This window comes from Cavia porcellus, unplaced genomic scaffold, assembly GCF_034190915.1.
Source record: "Cavia porcellus strain 051 isolate PalLab524CR breed Dunkin Hartley unplaced genomic scaffold, mCavPor4.1 scaffold_30, whole genome shotgun sequence".
NCBI classification, from domain to species: domain Eukaryota; kingdom Metazoa; phylum Chordata; class Mammalia; order Rodentia; family Caviidae; genus Cavia; species Cavia porcellus.
Genome location: NW_026947513.1, coordinates 20,585,500 through 20,599,329, shown reverse-complemented (window position 1 = coordinate 20,599,329; position 13,830 = coordinate 20,585,500). Strand labels below are relative to the sequence as shown.

The following is a 13,830-nucleotide window of genomic DNA, read 5'->3' as shown; positions in this document are numbered from 1 at the left end:
TTTCATGCAAATATTTACCCCTTCTTTTTGGAATATAAATATCTCCCCCATTTTTAGTGGTACTGGGGGATTGAACCCTAGGCCTTTACACTGAGTGACATTCCCAGCACATTCTCTCTATATATAGATATAGATACAGATTTTATATATATATATACACACACATACATATATACATTTGTTTGTAGTTTATTTTTTTTTTAGTTAGGGGTGGGAGAGACAGGTCTCTGCTCAGGCTGGATTCAAACTATCGATTGTCCCTGCCTCAGCATACAGAGTGCTGGGATTGTACCACTTTGCCCAGTACTGTTGCCCTTAGAGTCCCAACCAACCCAGCTTTATCCTAGGACAACTCCGCAGGTCTTACCTTTGTGGCTGTGTTGGCTGTTTGAATGCGGCTCGTATTCACTGAGAAGGAGAACAACCATTAATAGCACAATTGTTAATTTCTGGTTTGTTCTTTAACATTAATTTCTGCCTTAATTAACATTTATTGTACTTACGTATTAGTGCTAGTTAACTCAAGGTATCCTGGGGGGGTGCTTTTTTTTTTTTTTTTTTTTTTGGTATCAGGAATCAACTCATGACCTTGTGCTTGCCAGGCAGGTGCTGTGCTGAGCTATATCCCCAGCCCTGGTGCTATTATTAACCAACTTTAAATTGAGGAAAATAATGAGGAAACTGAGACACTGTCACATGTGATCCTAATATGTAAAAAGAAGAAGTGGGGTTAGTTTTCTGATGTGAAAGTAGAATTAAATTTCTTGAGAAATGCGTTTTCTCATTGATCACATCGCTCCCAGGTTGAAAAGCTCAGGGCTGTGATTGCCTGTCCCTGTGGCTGTGCTGAAGCACTTGGGGTCTGTTTCTGGCTGCAGCCTGCACCTTCCTGGACAGGTTGTCCTGCCTGTTGCCTTCCCTGCACTGTGGTCAGAGCATCCCTGCTAATATGTAGTTCTGGGAAAGCTGCCTTCCGGATTAAAAGCACCCAGGGGCCCCTGAGAAACCAGACGTGGGCCCCTGGCTTGTGCTTATTTCAGCAATAGCCCTGCTCCCTCACCTGCCCGCCCCCACTCTGGTTGAGCCAGCCCAATTTCATTGTCCCAAGGTGCCATTCTCCTGGTGTCCCTGTACCCAGGAACTGGCTGTTCTTTCTGTCTGGAAAATGTCATGTCCTGTCCTCATCCTCCATGTCAGACCATAGGGCAGACTTACTCATACCCTAGGATTCGGCTTACCTATTTCTTCATTAGCCAGGCAGACCTGGCTCCAACTCTGTGTCTCTTCAACTGCATCTTCTGGGAGGATGATGGCTTTGTCTTTTTGCTTTTTCTGTTTTTGCGACAGGATCTTTCTTTGTAGTGTAGGCTGGCCTCAAACTCACGGAGATCCTCTTGCCTCTGCCTTCCGGGTACTGGGATTACGAGCATACACCACTACACCCAACAACTTTTAATTTTTGAGGAGAATCTTGCTAAGTTGCTCAGTCTGGACTCAAACTTATCTTCCTGTTCTCAGCATCCCAGGGTGCTAGGATTATAGGGATGCGTCACCATGATCTGCTGGCTTTGCTTTTGCAATTTGGTGTTTCCAGTCTCGCTCAGCACTGGGACTCATCCACCCACTTCTGCTGTTCCCAGCCCTGGACTTTGGCCACAGCTTGTATGTGTTCGGCTACTGCCTCTGCTGTACACATGAGCATTGGCTGTTTTTTGAGTGTTGCACTGCCCTGGCTCAACCCAGGGAGTGCAAACTGAAGGGCCATCAACAAAATCAAGCCACGGCCTTACTTTGCATGGGTCACTTCAGCAACACAAACTCATTTTCCCTCTTTTGTGGAGATGTCAGCAGGTTTGGCTTCTCCTGAGGCCTCTCCTCTAAGCTGGTCAAGGGCCATCTCTTCATCGTGTCTTCCTAGGGCCATCCTTCAGTCTATGTTCAACCTCTTCCTAGAAGGACACGTGAGGGCCCAGCCAGAGACCTCATGGAGACTTCAACACTTCTGAAGAAAGCCATTTTCTCTAAACACATTCTCAGAGACCGAGGATTCAGTTAGTGTGTGATTAGCTGGGTGAGGGCACTGAGTAGCCTGTAACAGGCAAGGACGTGGACTCTCAAGTTCCATGGCTTCTTCCTTGTGTCTGATTCTCTTTTTATAACTTGTCAATAAAAGGAAGTCCAGAGCCACCAGGAAGAGCAGTTTGTTCTCTGAGTCTGAAGCTGAATGGTCATAGCATGCACCTGCTCAAACACCTGATCTCCTTTTTTGGCTCTTTGATCTTGGGACCTTATTCGTGTTTCTTTCTTTCTTTTTTTTTTTTTTGTCTTTTTGTTTTTATCAGTACTGGAGATCGAACTCACGACTGCCTGCTTGCAAGGCAGGTGCTTATGCCGCTGAGCTAAATCCCCAGCCCCTTATTCGTGTTTCTTGAGCCACTGATATTTCAGAACTCCAAGGAGGACTCTGGTGCTTTTTTAGGTTGGGAATGCACACTTTCATTCTGCTCGCCCCAAAAGCTGACATGCGGGCTACAGAGTTTCTAAATGTTCGGAGGACGGAGAGGTAAAAGCTACATAAGGACATGGCGGTACTTTCGTGAGCTGTAAGCAAACAACTAGTTCCTTTATTACCCTTGAAACCTGCACTTGTGACAAGGTTGGACTCAGAGAAATGTGTCAAATGCCAAGTTGCTGTGGGCCAAAGTTCCTGTGAGCACAGTGTGTTAATCAGAAGCTCGGCCGCAGTTAATTTGGCCATTGGCTGGTAGAACTTTGGAACGGGAGTTATCATGACTCGGTATTTCTTACCCAGGTGGTAGGTTGTGGTTGTTCTTTGTGAGGCAGGAGAAAAAAAATCCTTCTTGGAGGAATAGCGTTATAATAGAATTCACCCTACAGAGCCTAACTAGTCAAATAGTTTAATTAAAATATAAGTCTGAAAAGTTAAGAAATATTACATTTGTATGGGCAGAAAGTCCACCTGTAAAGGGTTCCTAAAGATGAAGGAATATTGAAAATACTCAAAACAAAACACTTAAAACAAATTTGAACACTCTCATTGTACCCTGAAAGACTAATTCAGTGTGCTCTGCAGCAAGAATTCTGTTTTTGTAGTGCCTTGCACATCCGAGGTACATTGTAGTCCCTCAGAAGGTATTCTACAGGAATATGATAATCATAGCTGCTCTTTGCTAAGCATTTTCTCTGAACCAGGCCCCAAGAGCTTCATATCTGTCTAGATAGGGAATGTCAGGCCAGTATTAGATGCAAAAAAGGGGGTCAGAGAAGTTAAGTCAAATGCCCAGTATTTCCCAGCTACCAAGTAGCAGAGCTGAGTTTTATTATCTGGTCAAACCTCTATGCATCCCCTTCCCGTTCCGTTCCTCCTCCTTGTTAGAGAAAGATTATTTTCCTTGAATGTCACTGAGTTAATATGAACCTATGTAGCCTTGCAAAACAGGCCAAACGATGTGTCCTCTTTCTTCCCTGTGTGTACGGGCCGGTGGAAATATCCTGTAGTGCCCAGTTACATGGCTTTCCTTGTCCTCTCAGGCTCGTACAAAGATGCGTGGTGACAGCTAAGCACTGCATTGGGTATTACCCACCCCACCCCCCCCAATCGCTTTCCGGGCCAAAGTGTCCTGACCTGCAGGCTCTTCTTTCTGGACTTTGGTCAGTAGCGACCTCTTTTCTGTTTTGCAGCTTGAGGAACCGAGGAGGTCGAAGGACACCTTGCACCTGGTCACCCAGCAGAGCGCAGCAACCTCTTGGCTCGCTGAGGAGCTCTGGTAAGTGGAGGCAGCTTCATCTTCACAGGGCTCCGGGGAGTGTCATCCAGGGGCGGAGGAGACCAGCAGGGGACAGCCGGACGCTGAGCCCCACCTTTCTGTGTTTGCTTAGTTTACCACGAGACCAAAGTGCCCTGTATGTTTGTAAGCTCCCCTGTCCCCAAGAGACTGCCGCGGGCAAACAGAGGGAGAGGGCTTTTGGAAAGATTTCATTCAATCTCTTTTAATATCGACTTCCGCGGAGACGCCTCTTGGTGAGCTCTGCCAGTAATGTTTTGAATGTTGCCACTTCTGTCCTGCACCCACCTTGTCCTGTGCCAGGTCAGGAATTGGGATGCAGCTCAGAGAGCTGCAGGCCCGGGGACACAGGCCTTCCTCTGGTAATCCCCCAGTGCTCTCTACCTCCTGTGTGTCGCAGAGTCTGTGTGCTTTCTCTTTTTGCGGGGAGGTAGGGGCGGTGTTGAGTTTTTAAAGGTAGAAAATGAATGATCTTTGTGAAGTAGTGAAATGATAAAAACTGTACACACTACTGATAGCATTTTAGGTTTCTAATATTGAAAGAAAAACTAGATTTTTTTGGTGACACTACACGATGGTCTCGTAAGGAGTAGGTGGGGACACCAGGAATAAAGTATGTGGGCTCTCAGAGCTGCCAGTGCGGATACTGGAGGCCCTCAGTGAGAGGTCTCTGAATCAGGAATACCCCCCACCTCCAAATAATCTTTTTGGTTTTTTGAAACAGGGTCTCACTGTGTAGCTCAGCCTGTGCTCATGCTCACTGCCATCCTCCTGTCTCAGCCTCCTGAGTGCTGGGATTATAGGCAGGTACCATACCGCTGCCTGGAAAATTCTTTAAAACTACCTAGAGATTGCTTTTAAGCTTATGACCAGATGTTTTTGCGGCTCAGAGAGAAAACTTTCCTTCTGTCACATCATGTCCTGGAAGTGGATCCCAGGTCTAGTTTTCCTGTGAATCCTTTGTATTCTCCTCAGATCTATATTCTTAAAACCTCTTTCACCCAACCTCTCACAGGAAGGTGGTCTGCCTCTCCTGAGGAGTTGTCCACCAGTGGGACCGCTTCCTGTTCTTCCCTTCCTGATGCATCAGGGAAGGGTGGTCATGGGTCTAGTCAGGTATATGGTTTCCCTGCCCAGAAGCTACTCAGGAGGCTGAGGCACGAGGTTTATAAATTCTATTATGCAAGCCTGGGCAACTTAACAATTTAGTAAGTTCTGTCTAAAAAAACAAAACAAAAACAAGACTGGTATGTGGCTCAGCAGCAGAGTCCTTGCCTAGCATGTGAGGCCCTGGGTTCTTTGCACAATACCAAAAAACAAACAAGCCCCCTAAGCTAAGGCACTTTGACCAGCAACTGAACTGATAGATTCAGAAATTTGTGCATGTAGTACACATACGCACAGGGAGTAGGGAATCCTGATTTCACTGATTTGATTTCTCAGTCACAGTGAATTTTACATGGTGTTTTTTTTGGTCTTTTTGTTTTTTTTGAGAGAGGCTGTATAGTTCAGGCTGGCCATGAACTCACTGTGTAGCCAAGCTGACCTCAAACTTGTGATCCTCCTGCCTCCCGAGTGCTGGGATTACAGTCATGCCCCACCATGTCCAGTGATATGGTCATTTTTCTCAGAGGTCTGTGAGAGTGGGGAATAATCAGACCTAGGGAGATCTTTTTAACAGGTCCATAATATTTTTTTCCCCAACCCCCACCCCTCTCAATATTTTTCATTTTGAAATGTTAGCTCCAGTCTGGGATAAGCCTAATTAGCTTTCCCCATACAGAGGCAAACAGACTCACAAGCTTTAAGTGACGCAAGGAAATCTTAAGTGTTTATCATGAACTTCTTCTGACCTCACTGGCTGTTCCGCTTAGAAATAAAAGATAGAAATAGGAAGTAGGGAGATAGGGGGAGGGGTCAAGAGATGCAGGAAGGGAAGAAGGGCCTGATAAAAGGAAAGACGTGTGTTGTGTACACGTACCAGCTCCACACAAGGAGTGCAGACGTTGTGTGCTGCGAGCATGTACTTTAAAAAAAGCTAGCATACAGGTCATTACTTGATTTTTGTCAAGCCACAGGAAAGAGATCAGATGATGGAATCCCTAGGAAAGGTGTGGGGGTGCTACAGAGTCCCTCATGGGACTTTTGAATAAAACAGTAAAACATTTTGAGTCCCGACTTTTCCCCACTAATTATAGTCTAGATTTCTATTTCAAGTCAGTTCACCAACTCAGATGTGGATTTTGTTTAATCTACAATTTGAAAATGGAAGATCCCTTTGAAAAGGTGAGCTGCTCAGCATATTTCTTTAGTACATGGCTCTTCAATCTTGTGAATTAGATAGAGCTCTATTAGTGAAACCACAGAGCACTCAGAAACAAATTTCCCTAAAAATCCCTAGAGAAGAAGCTATACCTTTTAGGAAATCACCACCCCGGCATTTCATTTTAAGAAGATGAACTGGGCGGAGTGCAGTGGTGGATCCTGCAATCCCAGCTAACTGGGAGGCTGAGGAAGGAGGATTTCAGGTTTGGTGAGAACCTCTCTCAAATAAAATAAAAAGGGCTGGGATGTGCAGAGCACTTGCCCAGCACGAGGGAGGCCCTGGGTTCCATCCCCAGCAGCACCGCCAGCACTCCCCGTACCCCACAGGCAGACTTAGGGCGAGCTCTTTGGAGTTGCACAATTCCTGGGGCCCACGTGAAGGAAACTAGGAGAACGATACCACCAAAGGTTAAACAACTGAGCTGACACTGATTGTCTTTTGTTCAGTTAACTACTGACAGGGGCCTATTCCAAAATGACCCTGGGCTGCATAACACAATTTCAGAAGCAGGTTCTAAAAGCGACTTTTATGAAAATGAGAGAGAGATTTTTCCTATTGCATATTGTTTGTCATTATTTACTTTGTATAATCAAAAGATAGACAGACAGAAACAAAGACCCTCAAATTCAACTTGATTCAAATAAACAAAGCTACTACTACCTAAGACCACCCTATGAAAGATACCAGGGCAGATGCATGAGAGGTACAAATATTATTCACACATGATCCTCGCCCCAACACAGGTTTTTTGTTTTATTTTGTTTTTATTGGTACCAGGGATCGAACTCACAACTGCCTGCTTGCAAGGCATGTGCTTATGCCACTGAGCTAAATCCCCAGCCCTTGTTTTGTTTTTTTGAGTGCTATGTAGTTCAGTCTTGCTTTGAACTACCGTGTAGCCCAGGCTGGCCTCGAACTCACAGGGATCCTCCTGCCTCAGCCTCCCAAGCCTTCCATGCCCTGCCGCACCCAGCCTCTCCTTTTGTTTTATCTGATCCCTGAACCAGTTTAACATCAGCAGTACTGCAGGTATGGGCCATTGGTATGGAAAACTTCTGCAAAAATAAACTTCAAATTCCTTGCAATTTACAGATGTGTAATTACTGTGTTAATATAAACTGAAAGCTTTTCGTGTGAGCTGGAGAGTGGTAGTGGATACAGTCAGTGATGTACAGCAAGGCCTTCCCAGAGTAACTAAAATGATGCTGAGCTCAGTTTTCTGAGCTGGAAAAACTGTGTTAAGTAGGATATAAAAGAAGGGAGTTCCAGCCTAGCCTAACCTCAAATTAGAGACACCCCCCCCCACTTTGGTAGTACATGTAATTTTTATTTCATGATTATTATTACTATTGTTATTCTGTTTTTTTATTGGTACATTTTAGATATACATAGTAGATATACATAATATATACATAATGATCACGTACATCATATGGAATTTATATCTGTACATGATATAAATTGATTCTTTTTTTTTCTCCCATTCACCCAACTTCCCTTCAACCCCTCTTTATTTAAAAAAGTTTTGTCTACATTTATTCCTTCTATTCTCTCTCTGTCTCTCTTTCTCTCTCTTTCTTTTTTTGGTCTCTTCTTTCCTTTGCCTCTGCCCCCTGCCTGTCTTCCTTCTCATTTGAATATTTTCTTTCCATTTCTCAGTATCTATTATACATTTTGGTCCTTATTCACACTTTCGGTTTCTCATACTAGAGAAACAATGCAGTAGTTAAACATATGTGTCTGATTTATTTTACTTATGAGTATAATCTCAAGGTGCATTCATTTAGCTAGGAAAGATCTCAAACACATTCTTCTTTATAGCAGAGTAGTACTCCATTGTAAAAACCCACATCTTCTTTATTCATTGACTGATGGGCATTTTGGCTGTTTCCAAGATTTACCTATTGCAAACTGTGCCACTATAAACATGGGTGTGTGTAGTGAGTTCAAGGCCAGCTCAAACTGCATAGCAAGACCCTGTCTCAAAAAAAAAAGAAAAGAAAAAAAAAAAAGAAAAGAAATGTATGTGTTTATCACTGTGATATGATGCTTTTATTTTTTAAATTTTATTTAAAGAGAAAAAAACAAAACAGAAAAAGGGTACAAGTAATACAGAATTTCAAAAAAAATAAACAATAAGAAATAACTAGTTAATAGATTACCTATTGACATCTTAGAAATAGTTGTTCAAGTTACAAAATTAAAGCATATGAAGTGGACATTCAAACAGTGAGACTGCAAAGAGTTGTGTTCAATGATCCAACAAAACTTAGTAATATGATCATCTATCTTACACACTTCGACAATATGATGCTTTTAATTCTTTGGGGAGATACCAACAAGGAGAATAACTGGGTCAAATGGAACCTCTAGTTTTCGATTTTTGAGGAATCTCCACACTGATTTCCACAGTCGTTACACCAGTCTACACTCCCTCCAACAGTGGAGAAGGGTTCTTTTCCCCACGGCCCCCAGCTGTTGATCTCATAACAGCCATTTTTTCTGGAGCGAGATGAAATCTCAGCATTATTTTAACTTGCATCTCTCGAATGACCAGTGACATAGAACATTTTTCATATTTTTATTTGTTCTACTTCTTCATCTGAGAAGTATCTATTCATTTCAGATGCCCGTCTTTGGATTGGGTCTTTCAATTTTGAGGGGTATTTTTTTGAGTTCTTTATATAAAACATATTAGTCCTTTATCGGAGGAACAGCGAGCAAAATTATTTTCCCACACTACGAGTTGTCTTTTCCCTTGGTTGCTGGTTTCTTTTGTTGTGTGAAAGCATTTTATTAAGATGAGCTCCTTGTTGTTGATTCTTTGTGTTTTTTTTTCTAGTGCATGTTGTTTTTATCACAGTAATTTTATACTATAATTTCAAGTCAGGGATTATGATGACCTCTGCATTGCCTTTGCTGCTCAGAATTGCTTTTGCTCTTCTAGATTTCTTCTGGTAACAAATAAAGTTTAGGATTCATGTTGTTTACTTTTCTCTTGTTGCTGGAACAAAATAGATGTCCAAATCAAATGTCCAAATAGATGTCCAAAATCAAAGAGGGAAAGATTTATTTACCTCACAGTTTGTGGAAATTTCAGTCTATACTCAGCCGGGTCCAAGGCGGAGTGGCACATGGCAGAGGGGACTGGAAGACAGCAAAAGCAACAAGAGAGGAGCACAGAGAAGACTCTTTCTGTGTCTTACATTGTACAGAGGCTCCCCACCCTGGGGCGAGTGTAGCACTCACACCCGTAATCCCAGCATTGGACCAGGAGTCATTCACAAACTCTAGAAGCCTGCCTCCATGATGGCATGAGGCTTTGGGGGACATCAGACACAAGCTATAACAGGATTGTTTTATCTAATTCTGTGAGGTATGCTAATGGTATTTTGATTGGAGTTGCATTAAGTCTGTGTAACAATTTTGGAACAATGGCCATTTTCACTATATTAGTTCTTCTTACCCCAGAACAAGGAATATCTTTCCATTTTCTGATACTCTCTCCAATCTCCTGTTTCAAAGTACTGTAATTTCAAGGTAAAAGTCTTTTACTTGCTTTGTTAGATTTATTCCTAGATAGTCCATTTATTTGGATGCTATTATGAAGGGTGTTGGGAACCTAATGTCTCCCTCAGTGAGTTTGTTGCTTGAGTACAGAAAGGCTGTTGATGTTTGAGTGTTGACTTTGTTTCCAGTTATGTTACTGAATTTGGTAACGAAATCTAAAGAGAAGTCTTTTGGCAGAGTTTTTGGTGTTTTCTAGGTAGAATATCATGTTATCCACAAATAATGATAGTTGAACGTCTTCCTTTCCTATCTTATTCCTTTTATTCTTTCCTCTTGTGTAATTGCTCTGGCTAATGTTTCCAGAACTATATTGAATATGAGTGATGACAGAAGACGTTCTTGTCTTGTTCCTGATTTTAGAGTGAAAGCTTTTAGATTTTGTTCATTTAGTGTGATGTTGGCTGTTAGTTTGCATAGATGGCTTTTATCAGATTGAGTTAAAGTCATGTATTCCAATTTTTTGCAGGTTTTTTTTTTTTTATCATGAATGGGTGTTGGACTTTATCCAACACTTTTTCTACATCTGTAGAGATGATCATACGGTTTTTGTTTTTGGTTCTGTTAATATGATGTATTACATTTATTGATTTGTGTATGTTGTACCATCCCTGCATCCCCCACGAAGAATCCTACATGGTCATGGTATGTAATCTTCTCAATAATATGCTGCATTGTTTGCCAGAATCTTATTGGTATCTGTGTTTATTTAGGGAGATTGCCTGTAGTTCTCTTTTTTTGGTTCTGGTATCAGGGTAATGCTTGCTTCCAGGAATGAGTTTGAAAGTATTGCTTTATTTTATTTTATTTTATTTTATTATTTTGCTTCCCTTTCAATTTCATTAAAGAGTTTGAGGAAAGTGGCATTAGGTCTTCTCTAAATTTCTTGTAGAATTCCGCAGTGAATTTGTCAGGGCCAGGGCTTTTCTTTGTTGGTAGATTTTTAATTATATCTTCAATTTCATTAACTGACATTGGTTTATTTAGAATTTTTATATCTTGATTCAGCTTTGGTAATTCATATGTATGTAGAAATCTGATCATTTGTTCTGTGCCTTCCATCCTATCAAAATACAGGTTCTTGAAATAAATATTGATGGTATAGGTTTCTGAAGGATCCATTGTGATTTCACTCTTTTCATTCTTAATTGCATGAATTTGAGTCTTTCTTTCTTTCTTTTTTAATAATATTGACTAAAGGTTTGTCAATTTTGTTTAATCTTTCAAAGAACTAGCTCTTCACTGATTCTTTGAATTGTTTTCTTAGTTTTCAGTGCATTAATTTCTGTTGTGATCTTTATCATTTCCTCCTTTGTATGAATTTAGGGCTTCTTTTTCTAGAAGCTTCAGGTCTAATAAGTTGTTTATTTGAGCTCACTCTCTTTCTTCGTCATGGGAATTCACCACTATAAATTTCCCTCATAGGACTGCTTCATTGCATTCCATAAGTTTCAGTATGTTGTACTGGTATTATTGTTTAATTGTAGAAACTGTCTAATTTCTTCTTTAATTTTGTTTGTGACCCATTGGTTGTTCAAGAGGGTTTTATTTAATGCCCACGTGTTTATGAAGTTCTTGTGGTTTCTTTGATTGTTGGTTTCCACTTCATTGCACTATAGTCTAATAACATGCATGGGATAATTTCAATTCCTTTGTATTTATTTAAGCACATTCTGTGAGCTACTATGTGATCTATTTTGGATTATGACCCATGTGTCGCTGAGAAAAATGTGTATTCTGATGGACAGTGGATCACCCCAGACATCTACTAAGTCCATTTGTTAAAAAGTTTGGTTTAGTTCTGATATATATATATATTTGATCTGTTTGTTAAAAAGTTTGGTTTAGTTCTGATTATATATATATATATATATATATATTTGATCTGTTTGTGACAGTGGGGTATTGAGGCCCTCCATTATAGTTGTGTCCGTGAATGATTTTCATGTCTTTAACATTTGTTTTACATAGTTTTGTGCACTGGTATTTGGTGCATGTATATTTCTGATTGTTATCTCTTCCTCTTAGATTGTTCCTTTTACAAGGGCATAGTGACCCCTTTGTCTCTCTTAATCAATCTTGGTTTGAAATCCACTTTGTGTGCAATAGAGTAACTATTCCATGCTTTTTCTGGGTTCTTCTTCCACAGAATATTTTTTCTGCCCTTTGACTTTCAGTCGATGAATTTCTTTTTTAGTTAAATGTGTTTTTTGTATGAGATCTTGCTTCTTGATTCATTCTGCCAATCGGTTTCTTTTGATTGGTCACTTGAGACCATTTACAGTGGTGGTTATAAATGATATGTATTGACTTATCGCTGTCATCTTATTTTCCTGTTGGTTCCCTTTTTTCCCCCCTCCATTTAATTACTTGCCTTGCTTGGTGGATTCATTCTGTTGGGGTCCCTGGAGTTGTAATTCTTGTGGTCTCTTTCTAGAATGTGCTTCACAACATTTTAGAGTGCTCAGTTGGTATCTATGAATTTCCACAGGTGTTCTTTGTCATGGAAGTATCTCATTTCTCCATCAGTTTTTTGGGTTTTTTTTTGTACCAGGGATTGAACTCACGACTTTACACTTGCCAGGCAAATGATTATGCCACTGAGCTAAATCCCCAGCCCAAATTTCTGAAATTATGATTATTATATACTTTGGAGAAGATCTTGTTGATCAAGGTATTTCCCCATTAAAAAAGTTTTTTTTCCACCTAGGCAAAATTCTCATAGATCCACCAATCCCTTTAGTTAATGTTCTTTGATGACTTGCTCTTTGCCAAGTGCTATGGTTTAGATCTCCAGTGTTCCTGGAAGGGTCTCATGATCCAGAGGTGGGCTGTGAGAAGGAGGGGTGAGAGGCATGGCCCGGAACAGGTGTTCTCGTCCTGGCTCCTCCCTTGTGTGTCTGATTCCTGATTGGGTTGGCAACTGTCCTTTGCCTTCCCTCCCATCATGACCTCTCCTCCTCGGAGCGAGCCAGCCAGGGGCTCAGTCACCTGAAAACTGGGAGCCAGATGAATCTCCCCTCCTTTAAGTTGCAGGCATCTGGTATTTCGTCCCAGGAGCACAAAAATAGCTAACACACCCAACAAGATAAATTATTTTCAACACTGAAAAAGCAGAAAGGCAGAAATGAGCCATGATTCACCCAATATCAAGACAGCAACTGGGTGCTTGCCTGCAAAGGAAGTCTGTCTTCCTACAAGGAAGAGGTTTTATTCCCCTCTGGCACAAAGAAAAAGAAAGATATGAACATCAACAAAATGTCTAAGTGTCTTTTGGCGAATAACAGGTCAGTGGTGGCTTCAGACTTTGTAGGAGGAGAGTTCATGCTCTAGAAAGCCAGGGGAACAGTCCCAAGGTTCTGAGGCTGAAATCTGCGGCAGATTTCCTGAGTGACACTGAAATGTCAGCACCGAAGTTCCCAGAAACATGGATTTCAAGCTAGCTGTTGTCTTGCATCACAGTTGTACCGTGTCGGGCGCCATCCAAGGCTGCACATTGGTTAAAACAGGTCGCTCCCAGATGTGTCCACAGCTGCAGCACCCAGGACAGACAGAAATAGAATGCCTCGTGTTCACCTCAGCCCTACTTCCCAGGGTCTGTACTGGTACTGGTTACCAGTAAATAACAAGAGTCAGGTAAATCCCGTTGGTTTCATCAAGAATAACAAAAAATTCTGTGTCTGTAAAATCAGTGAGGTTCTGAAACTAAGACCTCTTGCTGCCTTGAACTGGGGCATCTTTCTCTGCTTCAGATTTCAATCATTTTGCAAACTTGTAAAAGATGATAATGTTACAGGTGCCATTAAGCCTCTAAGTTAATTGCTCTGAGGGGAAGCCCAGGCACCAGTATTTTAAAAAAAAACTCTGTGCTTGAGTACATCCTGTGTGGGCCGCTAGAGGTTAGACATTTACCTATTAGCCTAGAAAATGGCTAGGTCCTGAGCTTTCGTACCTGAATGCATACTTTGGGATTCCCTCGCAGGTGGTTGTGATTTTGTTTTCCCTACTGTGTGCAGAGATGAACTAGGATTTGAAAACTTCTCAACTCCTCGGAAGAAGCTAATAGTCTGCTTGGTGAAGTCCTGTGTGAAAACAGTTCCCATTTATACTCCCTGCTCCATGTCCCATGAG

The 13,830-nt window shown here is 41.5% G+C and overlaps 1 protein-coding gene across 5 annotated transcripts in view; it reads left to right on the top strand.

Annotated features, from left to right (window-relative positions):
* Positions 1-13,830, top strand: part of Rbm47 (RNA binding motif protein 47) — a 157,455-nt gene that overhangs the window by 61,088 nt on the left and 82,537 nt on the right. For all 5 annotated transcript variants that reach the window (XM_063240627.1, XM_063240626.1, XM_063240623.1 and 2 more), the window contains one exon: positions 3,703-3,788. The gene's annotated coding sequence lies outside the window, so the exon portion shown is untranslated. The remainder of the gene's footprint in view (positions 1-3,702; positions 3,789-13,830) is intronic.